Source organism: Pangasianodon hypophthalmus, chromosome 7, assembly GCF_027358585.1.
Source record: "Pangasianodon hypophthalmus isolate fPanHyp1 chromosome 7, fPanHyp1.pri, whole genome shotgun sequence".
Classification (NCBI taxonomy): Eukaryota; Metazoa; Chordata; class Actinopteri; order Siluriformes; family Pangasiidae; genus Pangasianodon; species Pangasianodon hypophthalmus.
In genome coordinates, this window is record NC_069716.1 from 1706212 (window position 1) to 1719974 (window position 13763).

At 36.0% G+C, this 13763-nt stretch overlaps 1 protein-coding gene across 2 annotated transcripts in view; it reads right to left on the reverse strand.

The window, feature by feature from the left end:
• The window catches only part of lingo2 (leucine rich repeat and Ig domain containing 2), a 267172-nt gene that overhangs the window by 52390 nt on the left and 201019 nt on the right, over positions 1 to 13763 (reverse strand). The window contains exon 5 of one of the 2 annotated variants that reach the window (XR_008301987.1): positions 2142 to 3251. The exons of the other annotated variant lie outside the window; for it this stretch is intronic. The gene's annotated coding sequence lies outside the window, so the exon portion shown is untranslated. Of the gene's footprint in view, positions 1 to 2141; positions 3252 to 13763 lie in introns of those variants that run through there. 2 annotated transcript variants of the gene reach the window in all.

A 13763-nucleotide genomic window follows, 5' to 3' on the forward strand; every position in this document is an offset into this window, starting at 1 on the left:
TATAACTGTGTATAACTGTATATGACTGTATATAACTGTGTATAACTGTGTATAACTGTATATAACTGTATATAACTGTGTATAACTGTGTATAACTGTATATAACTGTATATAACTGTGTATAACTGTATATAACTGTATATGACTGTGTATAACTGTGTATAACTGTATATAACTGTGTATAACTGTATATAACTGTGTATAACTGTGTATAACTGTATATGACTGTGTATGACTGTGTATGACTGTGTATAACTGTATAAAACTGTGTATAACTGTGTATGACTGTGTATGACTGTGTATGACTGTATATGACTGTGTATAACTGTATATAACTGTGTATAACTGTGTATAACTGTATATAACTGTGTATAACTGTATATAACTGTATATAACTGTATATAACTGTGTATGACTGTATATGACTGTACATGACTGTGTATAACTGTATATAACTGTGTATAACTGTATATAACTGTGTATAACTGTGTATAACTGTAAATGACTGTATATAACTGTATATAACTGTATATAACTGTGTATGACTGTATATGACTGTATATGACTGTGTATAACTGTATAACTGTATATAACTGTATATGACTGTATATAACTGTGTATAACTGTGTATAACTGTATATAACTGTGTATAACTGTATATGACTGTATATAACTGTATATAACTGTGTATAACTGTATATGACTATATAACTGTGTATAACTGTATATGACTGTATATAACTGTGTATAACTGTATATAACTGTATATAACTGTGTATAACTGTATATGACTGTATATAACTGTATATAACTGTGTATAACTGTATATGACTATATAACTGTGTATAACTGTATATGACTGTATATAACTGTGTATAACTGTGTATAACTGTATATAACTGTATATAACTGTGTATAACTGTGTATAACTGTATATAACTGTATATAACTGTGTATAACTGTATATAACTGTATATGACTGTGTATAACTGTGTATAACTGTATATAACTGTGTATAACTGTATATAACTGTGTATAACTGTGTATAACTGTATATGACTGTGTATGACTGTGTATGACTGTGTATAACTGTATAAAACTGTGTATAACTGTGTATGACTGTGTATGACTGTGTATGACTGTATATGACTGTGTATAACTGTATATAACTGTGTATAACTGTGTATGACTGTGTATAACTGTATATAACTGTGTATAACTGTATATAACTGTATATAACTGTATATAACTGTGTATGACTGTGTATGACTGTGTATGACTGTATATGACTGTGTATAACTGTATATAACTGTGTATAACTGTGTATGACTGTATATAACTGTGTATAACTGTATATAACTGTGTATAACTGTATATAACTGTGTATAACTGTATATAACTGTATATAACTGTGTATAACTGTATATGACTGTGTATAACTGTGTATAACTGTATATAACTGTATATAACTGTGTATAACTGTATATGACTGTATATAACTGTATATGACTGTATATAACTGTATATGACTGTGTATAACTGTGTATAACTGTGTATAACTGTAAATGACTGTATATAACTGTATATAACTGTGTATAACTGTGTATAACTGTAAATGACTGTATATAACTGTATATAACTGTGTATAACTGTATATAACTGTATATAACTGTGTATAACTGTATATAACTGTGTATAACTGTGTATAACTGTATATAACTGTGTATGACTGTGTATAACTGTATATAACTGTGTATAACTGTGTATAACTGTATATAACTGTGTATAACTGTATATAACTGTGTATAACTGTGTATAACTGTAAATGACTGTATATAACTGTATATAACTGTATATGACTGTGTATGACTGTATATAACTGTATATGACTGTGTATAACTGTATATAACTGTATATAACTGTGTATAACTGTGTATAACTGTGTATAACTGTAAATGACTGTATATAACTGTATATAACTGTGTATAACTGTGTATAACTGTATATAACTGTATATAACTGTGTATAACTGTATATAACTGTGTATAACTGTATATGACTGTATATAACTGTATATGACTGTATATAACTGTATATGACTGTGTATAACTGTGTATAACTGTGTATGACTGTGTATAACTGTGTATAACTGTATATAACTGTATATAACGGCGTGATTAAGTAAAATTAAGACCCAGGTGACACTGATACCTGACGGAGGTAAGAAGAATCAGTGAGCTAACAGAGGAGGAGAAACTGAATCCTGAACTATAACAGAAGCTCTCTGAACCTGGATGTGCGCTGAGAGGGGAAATTCATGAAACTCGTGGCCTCAATATATTAATTAACGTCATTCTTTAATAAAAAATAACCATGTCCCGTAAACGGCTTCGTATTTCAGGTCAACATGCAAACGCACCGCAAATTTGCATCTGGTTTAATAAAAATAGATTCAAATTAGCTTTACCTTTCTCTTTTATCTGCCTTCTATCACACAGCAGTGAGCAAGTTATTAACCGTTTAAGGGTTTGAGTTTTGCCGGTGAAGCTTGGCAAGATCAGATTGTCATATTTTTATTATAAAAATAACCACCATGTCACCTCCGAGGCTCCGTAGAGGCACCACTCTACTGATCAGTGAAGTGTTTTAAACTAGCGGCTGCACAGAAACATCCCTGATTTTAGTGCTTTCTGTAGAAATATGTAAAAAATACACCATCACACCATGCAACAGTCATGACTCGTGACTGGTGTGAAAACAAAAGCGCTGTGGAAGTTCAGCTCGGTCATTCCAACATGCGTTTCTAGCGCTAGCACTTGTTTACGTTGCCAGGGAGACACTGCTGTCAATCATTATGCAATATGACACGCCTACTGACCTTTGGTAGCTTTTAGTTATTCTTAAATTTTAGTGAGGGATATTTCTAGTGTCTAGTTTCTTGTATTTTTAATAGCATGAAGATTTTTTTTTAACCCTCGAAACTGTGCCTTTAGGAGATTTCGATAAAAAAAACCAAAAAAACATCCATTTTATCCTAAATAACTTGGTGAATTTGTTGAACCTTGGAAGGACAATCAAATAGAAAATTTGTTATTTGTTGTGCACAAAAAAAAAAAAAAATCTGTGTAGGTAACGTTGTTGTTTTCTCTCATAGCCAGTAAATACACCAGTGATAATGTTTAAATCCACCTTTCTGAAGAAAATCTGAAGAAAATCCAGAGAAGATAAAGACTATATTAAAAGGTTCTTACCTGCCGAGACCAGCGCAGCAGCATCAAGGAAAGAAAAGAGAGAGAGCAACAATTAAAAGTGAAGTCAAAACAGATTTTAAGCTTGAAATAAATATTGATTTTGCGTCAGGGTGAAACGAGCACGTTTGCTCGGACCACAAACACTCTTTAATGACGGCTTCTGGGAGAAAATATTAAAAACAACCCGTTCACTGAACAACAAGGAAAATAAATAAACGCTGTGACTGGCATGTGTACAATAATGATTTATTTGATTTATTCCTCGATCTCTGAAGGTGAATCATCGTTCTCAGCATGAAAGAAAAACACGTAGCAGTTGTGGAAATAAATGCAAAAGAATAGCGACGGAATGGTATTTTTTTCTATAATTATAGACTGTAATTATGTGACATATGAATAAGGATGTGCTGCTGCTGCTGCTGTTGATTCGGCACTGAAGTATTTTCACAGTAACATTTTTTCTGTATGTGTGGAAATATTCTGAATATTATTCTGAATTTAGAATAAAATATGGAAAAAAGCTGTAAAAAATTTACACAGTAAGTTAAAATATAGTATAACTATATACTATTAAAACTACTAGTAATAATAATAATAATAATAATAATAATAATAATAATAATAAATCAGTAACAAATTAAACAACAATAACAAATAAATTAACAAATAAATAACAGTAAGAACAACAAAAATAGTAACAATAGCAGCAACAACAATACGTGTATTATTATTATTATTATTATGATTATCTGTAGTAGTATTTATTAGTATTTATTTGTTTAGTTTGTTTAACTCCATCCATATAAACTCCACGTATTCCCCCTTAAACATTTCAGTTCCTCTGAATGTCCGTTAAACATCGTCCGTTAATCGTTAAACATCTCTTTATCTTTCTTTTATCCACACTTTTCTACTTTTACCATTTTTTTTTCCTTCCTGTAAAAAATGTTCATAACATTTATGTAGATTTATGTAAAGACGTCCCCAAGCTCAGCGATAATTTTTTTTTTTGTAAATCCACCAGCGCAGCATGTAGTCGTCTTTTATTGTACAACATGTCTATTTTTTTATTTCATAACTGCATCAATCTCTCCATGTCTTTCTTGTCGTTCTGTGCACATGGTTGATGATCAGCAGCCCTCGGCCTGTGGGACTCTATAAATCACGCTGGATTTACTCAGCACCATTAAAAATATCGCTGCTTCACATTCCATATCACAACACAATGTCTGCTTTGCCGAGAGGGATGTATGGAGTGATGAAAAACGACAGCGGTGCCCTGCTTTCTGCCCATAAATCATTCAGTATCCAGAGTTCGGATGGAAAGTGAAAGCCAAAATGGAGCCATAGGAGGTAGTGGAGCAGTGCATTGTGGGTTGTGTAACTTTTTTTCAGTCCTAAATGAAGAGCGAGTTGCCGAGTCAGCAGCAGCCTGAAATGTGTTTCGATTGAAATATTTGTGATGTGTTCAGCGATTCTTGGTGTATTTTTTGTTATTCCAGTGGGAAGTTAGCAGTTTTTTTGTGTTAGCCTGACTTCACATCGTTATTGCTAGCGCAGATACAATGGTGTCTAAAATAGGAGAAAAAATTTTAGCAAGCTGAAACAGGTCTGGTTTAACTTCTATAACTAGCTTCCAAATCTTTTTTTTCTCACTTTTTCTCACTTCAGCAATGTTTTATTAACGTCTCATTAATGAGAAGTTCAACATAGAGTGGTAGTGGAGAAGTTGGAGCAAACGTTGGACTCAAAGTCCCAGAATGCAATGCAAGTATAAGATGCAGAAACTCAGCTCGGCTTGGCAGCGATGTGCGAGATGACGCGTGAGATGCCGTTGACGGTGGTATTAGCTAAATCAGGAAAGTTAGAGAGCTGGACAGAGTAAAACACTAAAGTGCCGCTGCATCACTCTCTTTAGGTAGAGATAAAACGAGGGCTAAATCCCACCATGTAGACAAACAGCATTGTGGGTAATATAGGAAATGAAGGAAGTGAAAAAAGATGCAGAATTTCATTACAAAATAAATCACATATTAATTTACTTGGCTTTGAATTCTCTCCGTGAACTCTAACATCCCCATAAAAACATAAAATCCCACTCAGCATAGCACACGTGTCTTCCAACACTAAAAATAAACACCGCTAAATCTTTTTCAAGTGTTGTTTGTATATTTCCAGTGTTACATTTCGACCTTTGAATAAATGTTGGCATCGGGACACTAAACAAATAATGGAAATGAAAAAGTGATCAAATAAAGTCCCTGAGTGTTTCTCATCAGTGGTGAGTAACCTCACGTCTAAAGCACGGAAAAAAGCCACGAGGCAAAACCTCTTCTCTGCTTTTTAAATGAAAAATGATTTATTTCGTTTCTTCATCGTTCCCTCGCCAGCTCCTCTGTGACAGCCAGCGTTTAAAGGTTTTTCTGGGTGAAAAAAGCAAAACAGCGTTTAATCGTTTCTCCATTTTATATTCATGTGGTATGGAGTTTGTCAGGAAGCCTCGAGTCGTATATACTGTACATGTGTGTGTGTGTGTGTGTGTGTGTGTCTGATAAGGCTGTCGAAAGTGTCTCTTAAAATACATTTATCTTATAAACACATTAATTCTATAGTTATTTCTAACACTGATGACATCATTCATGTCTCAGTGACAGATTTACAGGGACATGGATGGAGTGACTGTTGATAAAGTGGGCGGAGCTTGGGAATTTAAATCCCACCCTAATCCATTTCTTTTTATATCAAGATTTAGCATATTTATATTTGAAGAGTTAGAGTGTTATTGAGTCACTACACACTGTATATGTACTAATAATTTATCATCTATAAAATCTAGCAAATCTGTGATTTTTTTTTTTTTTTTTTTTTGACATATCCCAGGCAAAAGTAAGGCTGTTTACTCAAAATATTTTATCTAGTTACTATGCTTCATACCTACGGGGAAGATTCCATGCCAGATCGACAAACAATCACACCGGGAGGTAGATGTGAGATACATGTACAATACATATAAAAAAAAATAAAATAAAATAAAAAATCAGTTTTTTCAGAATTTAAAGTGATTGAAATTGTTCGGTGCTATTGCATTTGTAAACTCTTTGGTCCTGTAAATATTTTTATACATCATATTAATGTTTTTATTATTTTATTATTATTTATTTGGAAAAAAAAATCCAAAAAGGTGCAGGTTCAGTGCAGCAGGAATGAATGAACAATGAGCCAATAAGAAACTATAAATGATGCTTTCAGGCCCTCTTTACCTCCTCCGATGCCACGCCCCCGAGTATGGCTTAGCACTGTGATTGGACAGTGATTGCATTTCAGTGTGGCACGACTGCAACACATTGATGAAAGTGAGGTACAATGCAACAGCATCAGTGTTTAATTCTTATTTTAATTTTGCTTGAATATGGTTCAGTGGTTAGCGTTTCCACCTCACAGCTCCAGGGTTTGATCCTGAGCTTGGGTTACTGCGTGTGTGTGAAGATTCGCGTGTTCTTCCTGTGGCCACTTGGCTTTCCTCTGGGTTCTCCGGCTTCTTCTCAACTCCCATAACATGCTGGTTGATGGACTGGTGACTCTAGGGGTAAATGAGTTCCTGCCACCCAGGATATATTCCCACCTCACGCCCGTTGCTCCCTGTATAGACTCCAGACCCACCACGAGCCTGAACAGGATACAGCACTTACTAAAGATGAATGAATGAATATATTTTCTTGAGATAATTAGCACTGCACTCCGTAGATGCTACCAGTCAAGCCATAGCAACCAACATATACCATTAAGGTAAAAAATGATCATTTGTGAAGGCAGGGTAAACTCTCCATTACTGAAGAACTCAAGAACTCTACTGCACTGTGGTTGGTTGGCCAAGGAAGTTCTTCAAAGAAAAAAAAAATCAAGGAAATGTTTGATGTAATGAAGGTCTGGACACGACAGGTGTTAATTACTTCTAAAGCCTTTGGGACCGAGGGCTGGGCCATGCTAATCAAAGAGCATGGATGTTAATTACTGATCTTCTTTTGACAAGAGATGCCAAGACACAGAGGATCCTCCATGTTGCAGATGATTCTGAAACTGTGTGAGTAGGCGCTGAGGCTCAGCTGGGGGTTGCTGATGATTGGCAGTTTATGGGCACGTCGGGCTTCTTGGGAATTTACGGTGGCACCTCTTCAATTCTGAGTCTGAGATCCGCGAAGGAGTTGATGATTGGTCGCGTTCCATTGTGAGGCCTTCGGTCTGGTAATTAGTGGGTAATCAGAACTAATTACACCTCTCATTTCTGCTAAGGTCATCCGACTTGAAGCGAAGCCTCGTGGCAGAGATAAGCAAGCCAAGATTTCTGCTGAGATGAGACGGAGCAAAGCTCTAGAGGAACACCAGCAGGTGCCTCAGGCTTCCTGACTCTCTGCATCCACCAGTGTTCCGAATAAGTGATGAAAAAAGCGCCCCGCTGTGCACCCGAGCCTGTCGGCCATGAGAGAAAATACTGGTCAGGAGAGAGACATTAGAGGCTGTGTGAGATATGGCAATTTCCTGTGATGCAGAGCAATCTGTTCTGTCTCTTTCACTCCCCAGTTTGCCATGGCTACGTGTCACACGCTGCTCCATCGTCCTCCTGGTGGAGCTCCATCAGAAGAGATCTCTCATGCCTATTGATTGGTGATGGAATGGCGAAAAATATTTCACTTACTTCTAGGAAATAAAGCATCAACCATCATCACACACACTCGGCTAGCTTACATTATACTACTCAGCTAGCACACTGTGATGATACGCTCTGAGGCAAAATAACGCTGGTAAAGACTCAATCAGATCTTCTGACATCCTCAATTTATTTATTTAACCTACGAGGGATTTTAATGTCGTGATATGCACAACCTGATATCACACAAAATTCCAAGGAATTCCAGAAAGTGAAACAAATATTTTTTGGTTTTTTTCCAACACACGTCAGCTGTCAGACAGAGACGGTTTCTCAGTTTTGATGTCAAGTTGATGTTTTTGTTATGACACTTCCTGGGCTGATTTACTGTACGTTAAAACATCACAACAACTGACGTTGTCAGAGCGACATAACGGTGATGATGTGACGTGTCAAATATGAACCCTTCATTTTCAGATGTGGAGGTTTTAATAAAAATCTTAAACAATGAACTGAAAGTTGTTTTACACAGGGACAAAAACGTATATGTAAGGAACAGAACACTCTTCATCATGCTGTAATAGGAAAATAATCAATGACGGGATGCTGTGGTGAAGCGGAGTCACAGATATCACACCAAAGTTGATTACATCCCCAAGTGTTTTATTTCTCTTATAACACAGCAATTTGCCAGCTATTATTTTTTTTTAATTTATTAACACTGCACTGTTGAGTTCTGCATTCTGATTGGTCAGAAGGTGTTGATTAGTTTTCTATAACAGCAGCTCTGACAGTAGCGCAGGTTTATATCAATGCACTTGTTCTAATACGCTATTGTTTCTATAGTGACAGCTCATTCACAGCTCATGTATAGCAGATGCTCCACATAAACAAATAAAAAATGTGTGTATGGTGACGTTTTCTGTGAGGAGACGTTTATTTAACGTTAATGGAAGGAGTCTCTAGTGTCAGCGCTTTGTAACAGTCAGGTAAAGCTCTTTAAGATTTCTGACATCTTCAGGACAGAGAAGTTTATCACAACTTTGAATGCAGCTATAAACAGATAAAAAGTAAGATTCAGTCTTTATTTATTAAAAATTGTATTTCTTGCAGTATAAGAGGAATAAAACACTTTGTGATGTGCTGTTGTAGGAAAATAATCAGCTTTGGGGTGGTGAGAGTGACTTTGTTTTATCACATCATGCTGTTGATGATGTTTTTCCTATAACAGCACCGCGCATTGTGTTGTACCGCTGACTCTTCATCATCAGGTAAATGTTTCAGTGCCGGAGTGAATTGAGATAGCTTTATATGAGTGTTGATACTCGTTAAATATGGAACTGCACCCACATCCTACATGTGCCAGAGAAATTCCTCGAAAATGTCTTCCCTGCCACCTGAAAAGAAGCGGCATTCTTCCTTGGTGGTGGCTTTTAATGCTCAGTGTGTCATTTACCTGTCAACCGAGCTCAAAACACGGTGCTACAATAGAGATTACGCCGAGGAAGCTCTGAAAACTTTCAATCAAAGGCCTACGCTGTCAAATACTCGGGCTCATGTCAAAATCTCAGATGGAGATCTGTGTCAGTCTTCCGTTCCTCCGGTACATTCACAGAAACAGGAAAAGGGAAGCACGGATCCTCGGATCTCATTTCAGTCATGAGCTCGGTGCGGGGATTAGCGCTGCAGATTATAAACACAAACCTCTATTTCAGGCTTTTAAGCAAGATCGAGATCAGCCCAGATATCCTCGGCTAAGATCATAAGCCATGGCGTTTCAGTGAGTACACAAATCAGCAAAGTCACGAGTCAGAGTCCCGTAAACAAATCCGTCATGATAAGCTTCCATTTACACTGCTAATCCCAGCTCGGAGGATATTCAGATTGATTTAAGCTACCGGTAAAAAAATATAAAGTCTGCAAAAGGATAGTAGAGAAAGTGTAAAAATGTGATTGTTGAAGATTTCTGTAACGCTGAGCTTTACCTTCTCAAGCGTTCAGTAGGCTAGGTATTAAGCAAAGCTAGGAACGTTATCGACTCGGACATCTCAGAGGAGCTGAATTTCCTTGAGCTGATTGGATTAAATTAAATTCAAGGCATCAGAATTTCCCCCCAAAAAAACTCGAACCTTAAAATAACAGAACAACGAACGCTTTTCACAGTGAAGACTGTTTATTACTGCTGAAGTAAGGAATTAAACACTGCGTGTTGTGCTGTTATAGGAAAATAATCAACGACAGGGTGGCGTGATGAAGCAGAGTTACTGTTACCACACCAACATTGATTATTTTCCTATAAAAGCACATCCTGAAGTGTTTTAATCCTCTTATACCATAGCAATTGGCTAACAATTACAATCTTTTATTTATTAACAAATGAAAAACCATTTTTTTATCAATTTATAGTTACATTTAATGTTAAAGAAGTTAGTTCCTGTTCTCACTTTTCTAATCCTTTCTCCACCCCTGTTGTGTCACCTGTTCTGAGTTTGCTTCATGATTAGTTTGCCTTCTTATGTCCATTCTGTGTCATCGTTCTTCGTGAAGTCTTGCCAACTGTATTCATGCATTACTGTGTGTTCCAGATTCCGGGTTAATATTCTGTGTTTAGAGTTGAACCTGTGTTACCGTGTATGATTACAGATATGCCTGTGATAACCCTCTCTACCTAAGCTTCTTGGGTTGCCCATATTAATGAAAAATATTTACACACTTAGGTCTTGTTCAAAGAAAAAAGTACGTAGCTTGTCATGGTACAGAGAAACCTCAAAGCGTAAACTCCTCCGTCCTGAAGATGTCAGAAATCTTAAAAAATTACAGCTTTGCCTCTGACTGTTACAAAGAGCTGGCACTGGAGACTCCTTCCATGTTAAATGTTAAATAAACATCTCCTTACAGAAAACTTCACCACATTTATGTGGAGCGTCTGGCGTTACTATAGAAACACCTTCTGACCAATCAGAATCCAGAATTCAACAGCACTGTGGTGTAAACAGTGTTATTGCCTATAGTATGTTTATTGTGTATATATACTTCTACATGATAATGTTATTAATATGGACACATGGACAAACTCTTGACTGACTGTTCGTATGTAAATGTAAACTCCATCACAGCCTGAGTGATGTGTTTGGCCCTTGAGCGAGGCAGTTAACTCTCGACTGCTCGACTGCGTGTGTGGATTGTTCGCCGCTTCAGATAAACTGTCTGTCGAATGAATAAATGTAAACTAGTATGGATGTTCTGCCTGAATGACAATTACGCCCTCCAACAATCTGCCTCCATTTATAGCAGCATAAATTGTCTTTTTTTCTAAGGCTTGTTTATAATTGGAATTTATTTTGCGCTTCATTTTTAGAGGCTGCATCCATCTCTCTGTCTCTCTGTAAGTATTTATGCAGAAGAGAGCTCCCTCGAGGCCACAGTTTCACATTACTTTGGCATTATTATTATTTTTTTTTAAAAAAGGACAGATTAACTTGTCTATAAAATACGAATACAATTTAGACCTAAACTGTGCCATTACAAGCCTTGAAACCTTCTCTCTCTCTCTCTCTCTCTCTCTCTCTCTCTCTCTCTCTTTTCATCTCTCCATCTTGTTTACCACTCACACACTCTCACAGCGAAAGAGCAGTTAATGTCCTGCTGCAATCAGTGTTTTTTTTTTTTCTCTTTTTTTAGTTTTGATGAGCGAGCTGGTGGAAATGCCCTGCAGATGATTGAGCCGTGTTTCCGTACTCTGAATAATCAGGCTACTAATGCACTAAACTGTAAAAGCTGTAAAAACTACTGACTCCTGCAGAGACTGAAAGAGAGAGAGAGAGAGAGAGAGAGAGAGAGAGTTTGATTGATATGAGTTTAATGTGTCACGCAAACAATCAACCAAAACACACAATGATTGAGCCCAGTAAACTGCACAAAAAAGTATCTACATCTCACTGACATACATACATAAATAAATAAATAAATAAATAAATAGCTCTTTTTTCTAAAGGAAAAAAAAAAAAAAAAAACGTGACCAGTACTGATTGACCTTGCTTCACGGAAATCAATATCATCTTTTAAAATGTAGAAATCAAGGCTGACCTCCGAAAGAAACAAAAGAAAACTAAAAAGCAGGAAAAAAATGAATAATGAAAAATGGTTTGACACTGAGTGCAGATCATACGGGAAAGAAGAAAAAAAGAACCAGAAGATCAAGAACAAGAGCTCGTGTCAAGCTCTAAAGCATGACACACACTGAGTTCATACAAGAAACAAACAAAAAACCAATTAAATAACAACAGAAAATCATGTAAAGAAAAAAAAGAGGATAATCAATAAATTCTACAACATTAACAGACAGAAATTAAAATCATTTACTGCACTATTACGAATATTAAACAATCCAGGAAAAAAAAAAATCAAAATTCTTTAAAATCATAAACAAGTGTATGGATTTTTCTGAAAATAATTAAAAACAGGGAAAACAGGGAATGTGAGCTTCAGACGGCGCTGCGTGAGTTTTCCAACTTCGTCCTCGTCCAGAGCTCAGGCTGTTTTTCTGACATCGGATCTATCTATCTATCTATCTATCTATCTATCTATCTATCTATCTATCTATCTATCTATTCTTTCTTTCATTACATTCTTTCTCCTCCTTTCTTTATCCTATTGTCTTTTTGTATTTCTTTTTTATTTTGCATTTCTCACTTTCTTATTCTATATTTCCTCCTCTTTTACTTTTTTCTTTTCCACAGCTCTTTTTCCTCTTTATTTATTTATTCTTTCTTTCTCTATTCTCTTTTTAATTCCTACATTTCTTGCATTACATTTTTATGCCCTTTCTCTTTCTTTCTTTCTTTCTTTCTTCACTTTCTCTGTGTGTGTGTGTGTGTGTGTGTGTGTGTGTGCGCGCGCTTCAGGAAATGCAGATCTAGCTGTTTAACCTCATCTTAAAATGAATTAAATTGAGGTTGACAGAGAAAGTGAGATACAGAGAGAGAGAGAGAGATAAAGATATAAAGACATCCATGACATTCTTTCATTCAGTCATAACAATAACATCTGCTTTCTATTCAGAATGATAAATCACAACTTACTAACTCTTCTTTCACTGTGGCTGAAAATGCGGTTAAAACCCAGAACCTCAGAAAGAGTAAGAGTAAAAAAAAAGGACCATGGGAGAAGAGAATATTAACAAAGAAGTTAAAAAGGGAAGAACAGGAAAGAGGGAGGGATGATGTGTTATCAGAGGAGTGAGTACTCTATAAGACACACGACTGCACGAGTTTAGAACTCATCCTCTCAATGAAAGGCTTTGTGTTCTCTAAAGGAACATGCTCTCGCAGCTCGCTTAGCTTTAACTTAATCACAGTGGTTCGGGATAAACACTCAAACCCGCCCACTTATTTATTTAAACTTGAACATTGCCTCCGCCACGGAGAATTGCAATATTACACAACCGCTTGTGTAATAGAACCAAAAAAAGTTTTAACTTCCTTTGTTCTGAACATAAGGTTAGAGAAAAGATTGAGCTTTTTTACACCACAGGCAGAAATGGTGATCGTGCTTCCACTTGTCAATTTTCAGATATTTTCAAACTTCTGAAATATTTAAAAAGACTTAAATCATAATAAAAAAAACTTAAAAGTTCTGTTGTCATGTGCACAGCTTAAAAAAAAAATACTACAGCGCATTAAATGATGAGTTCAAACAGCACCTCACACACACATCAAACTTTAGGCATGAAAAAAGTCTAACTCTAAGGTGACAGGCAAGAGCGGGCAACCAATCAGGAGACAGAGTGAGTGAGAGACCAGAAGTGTTTGTGTAGTTTTGGTCTGCTTTTCTTGCTTTTTCCTGATTTTTTATATTTATATTTTGTA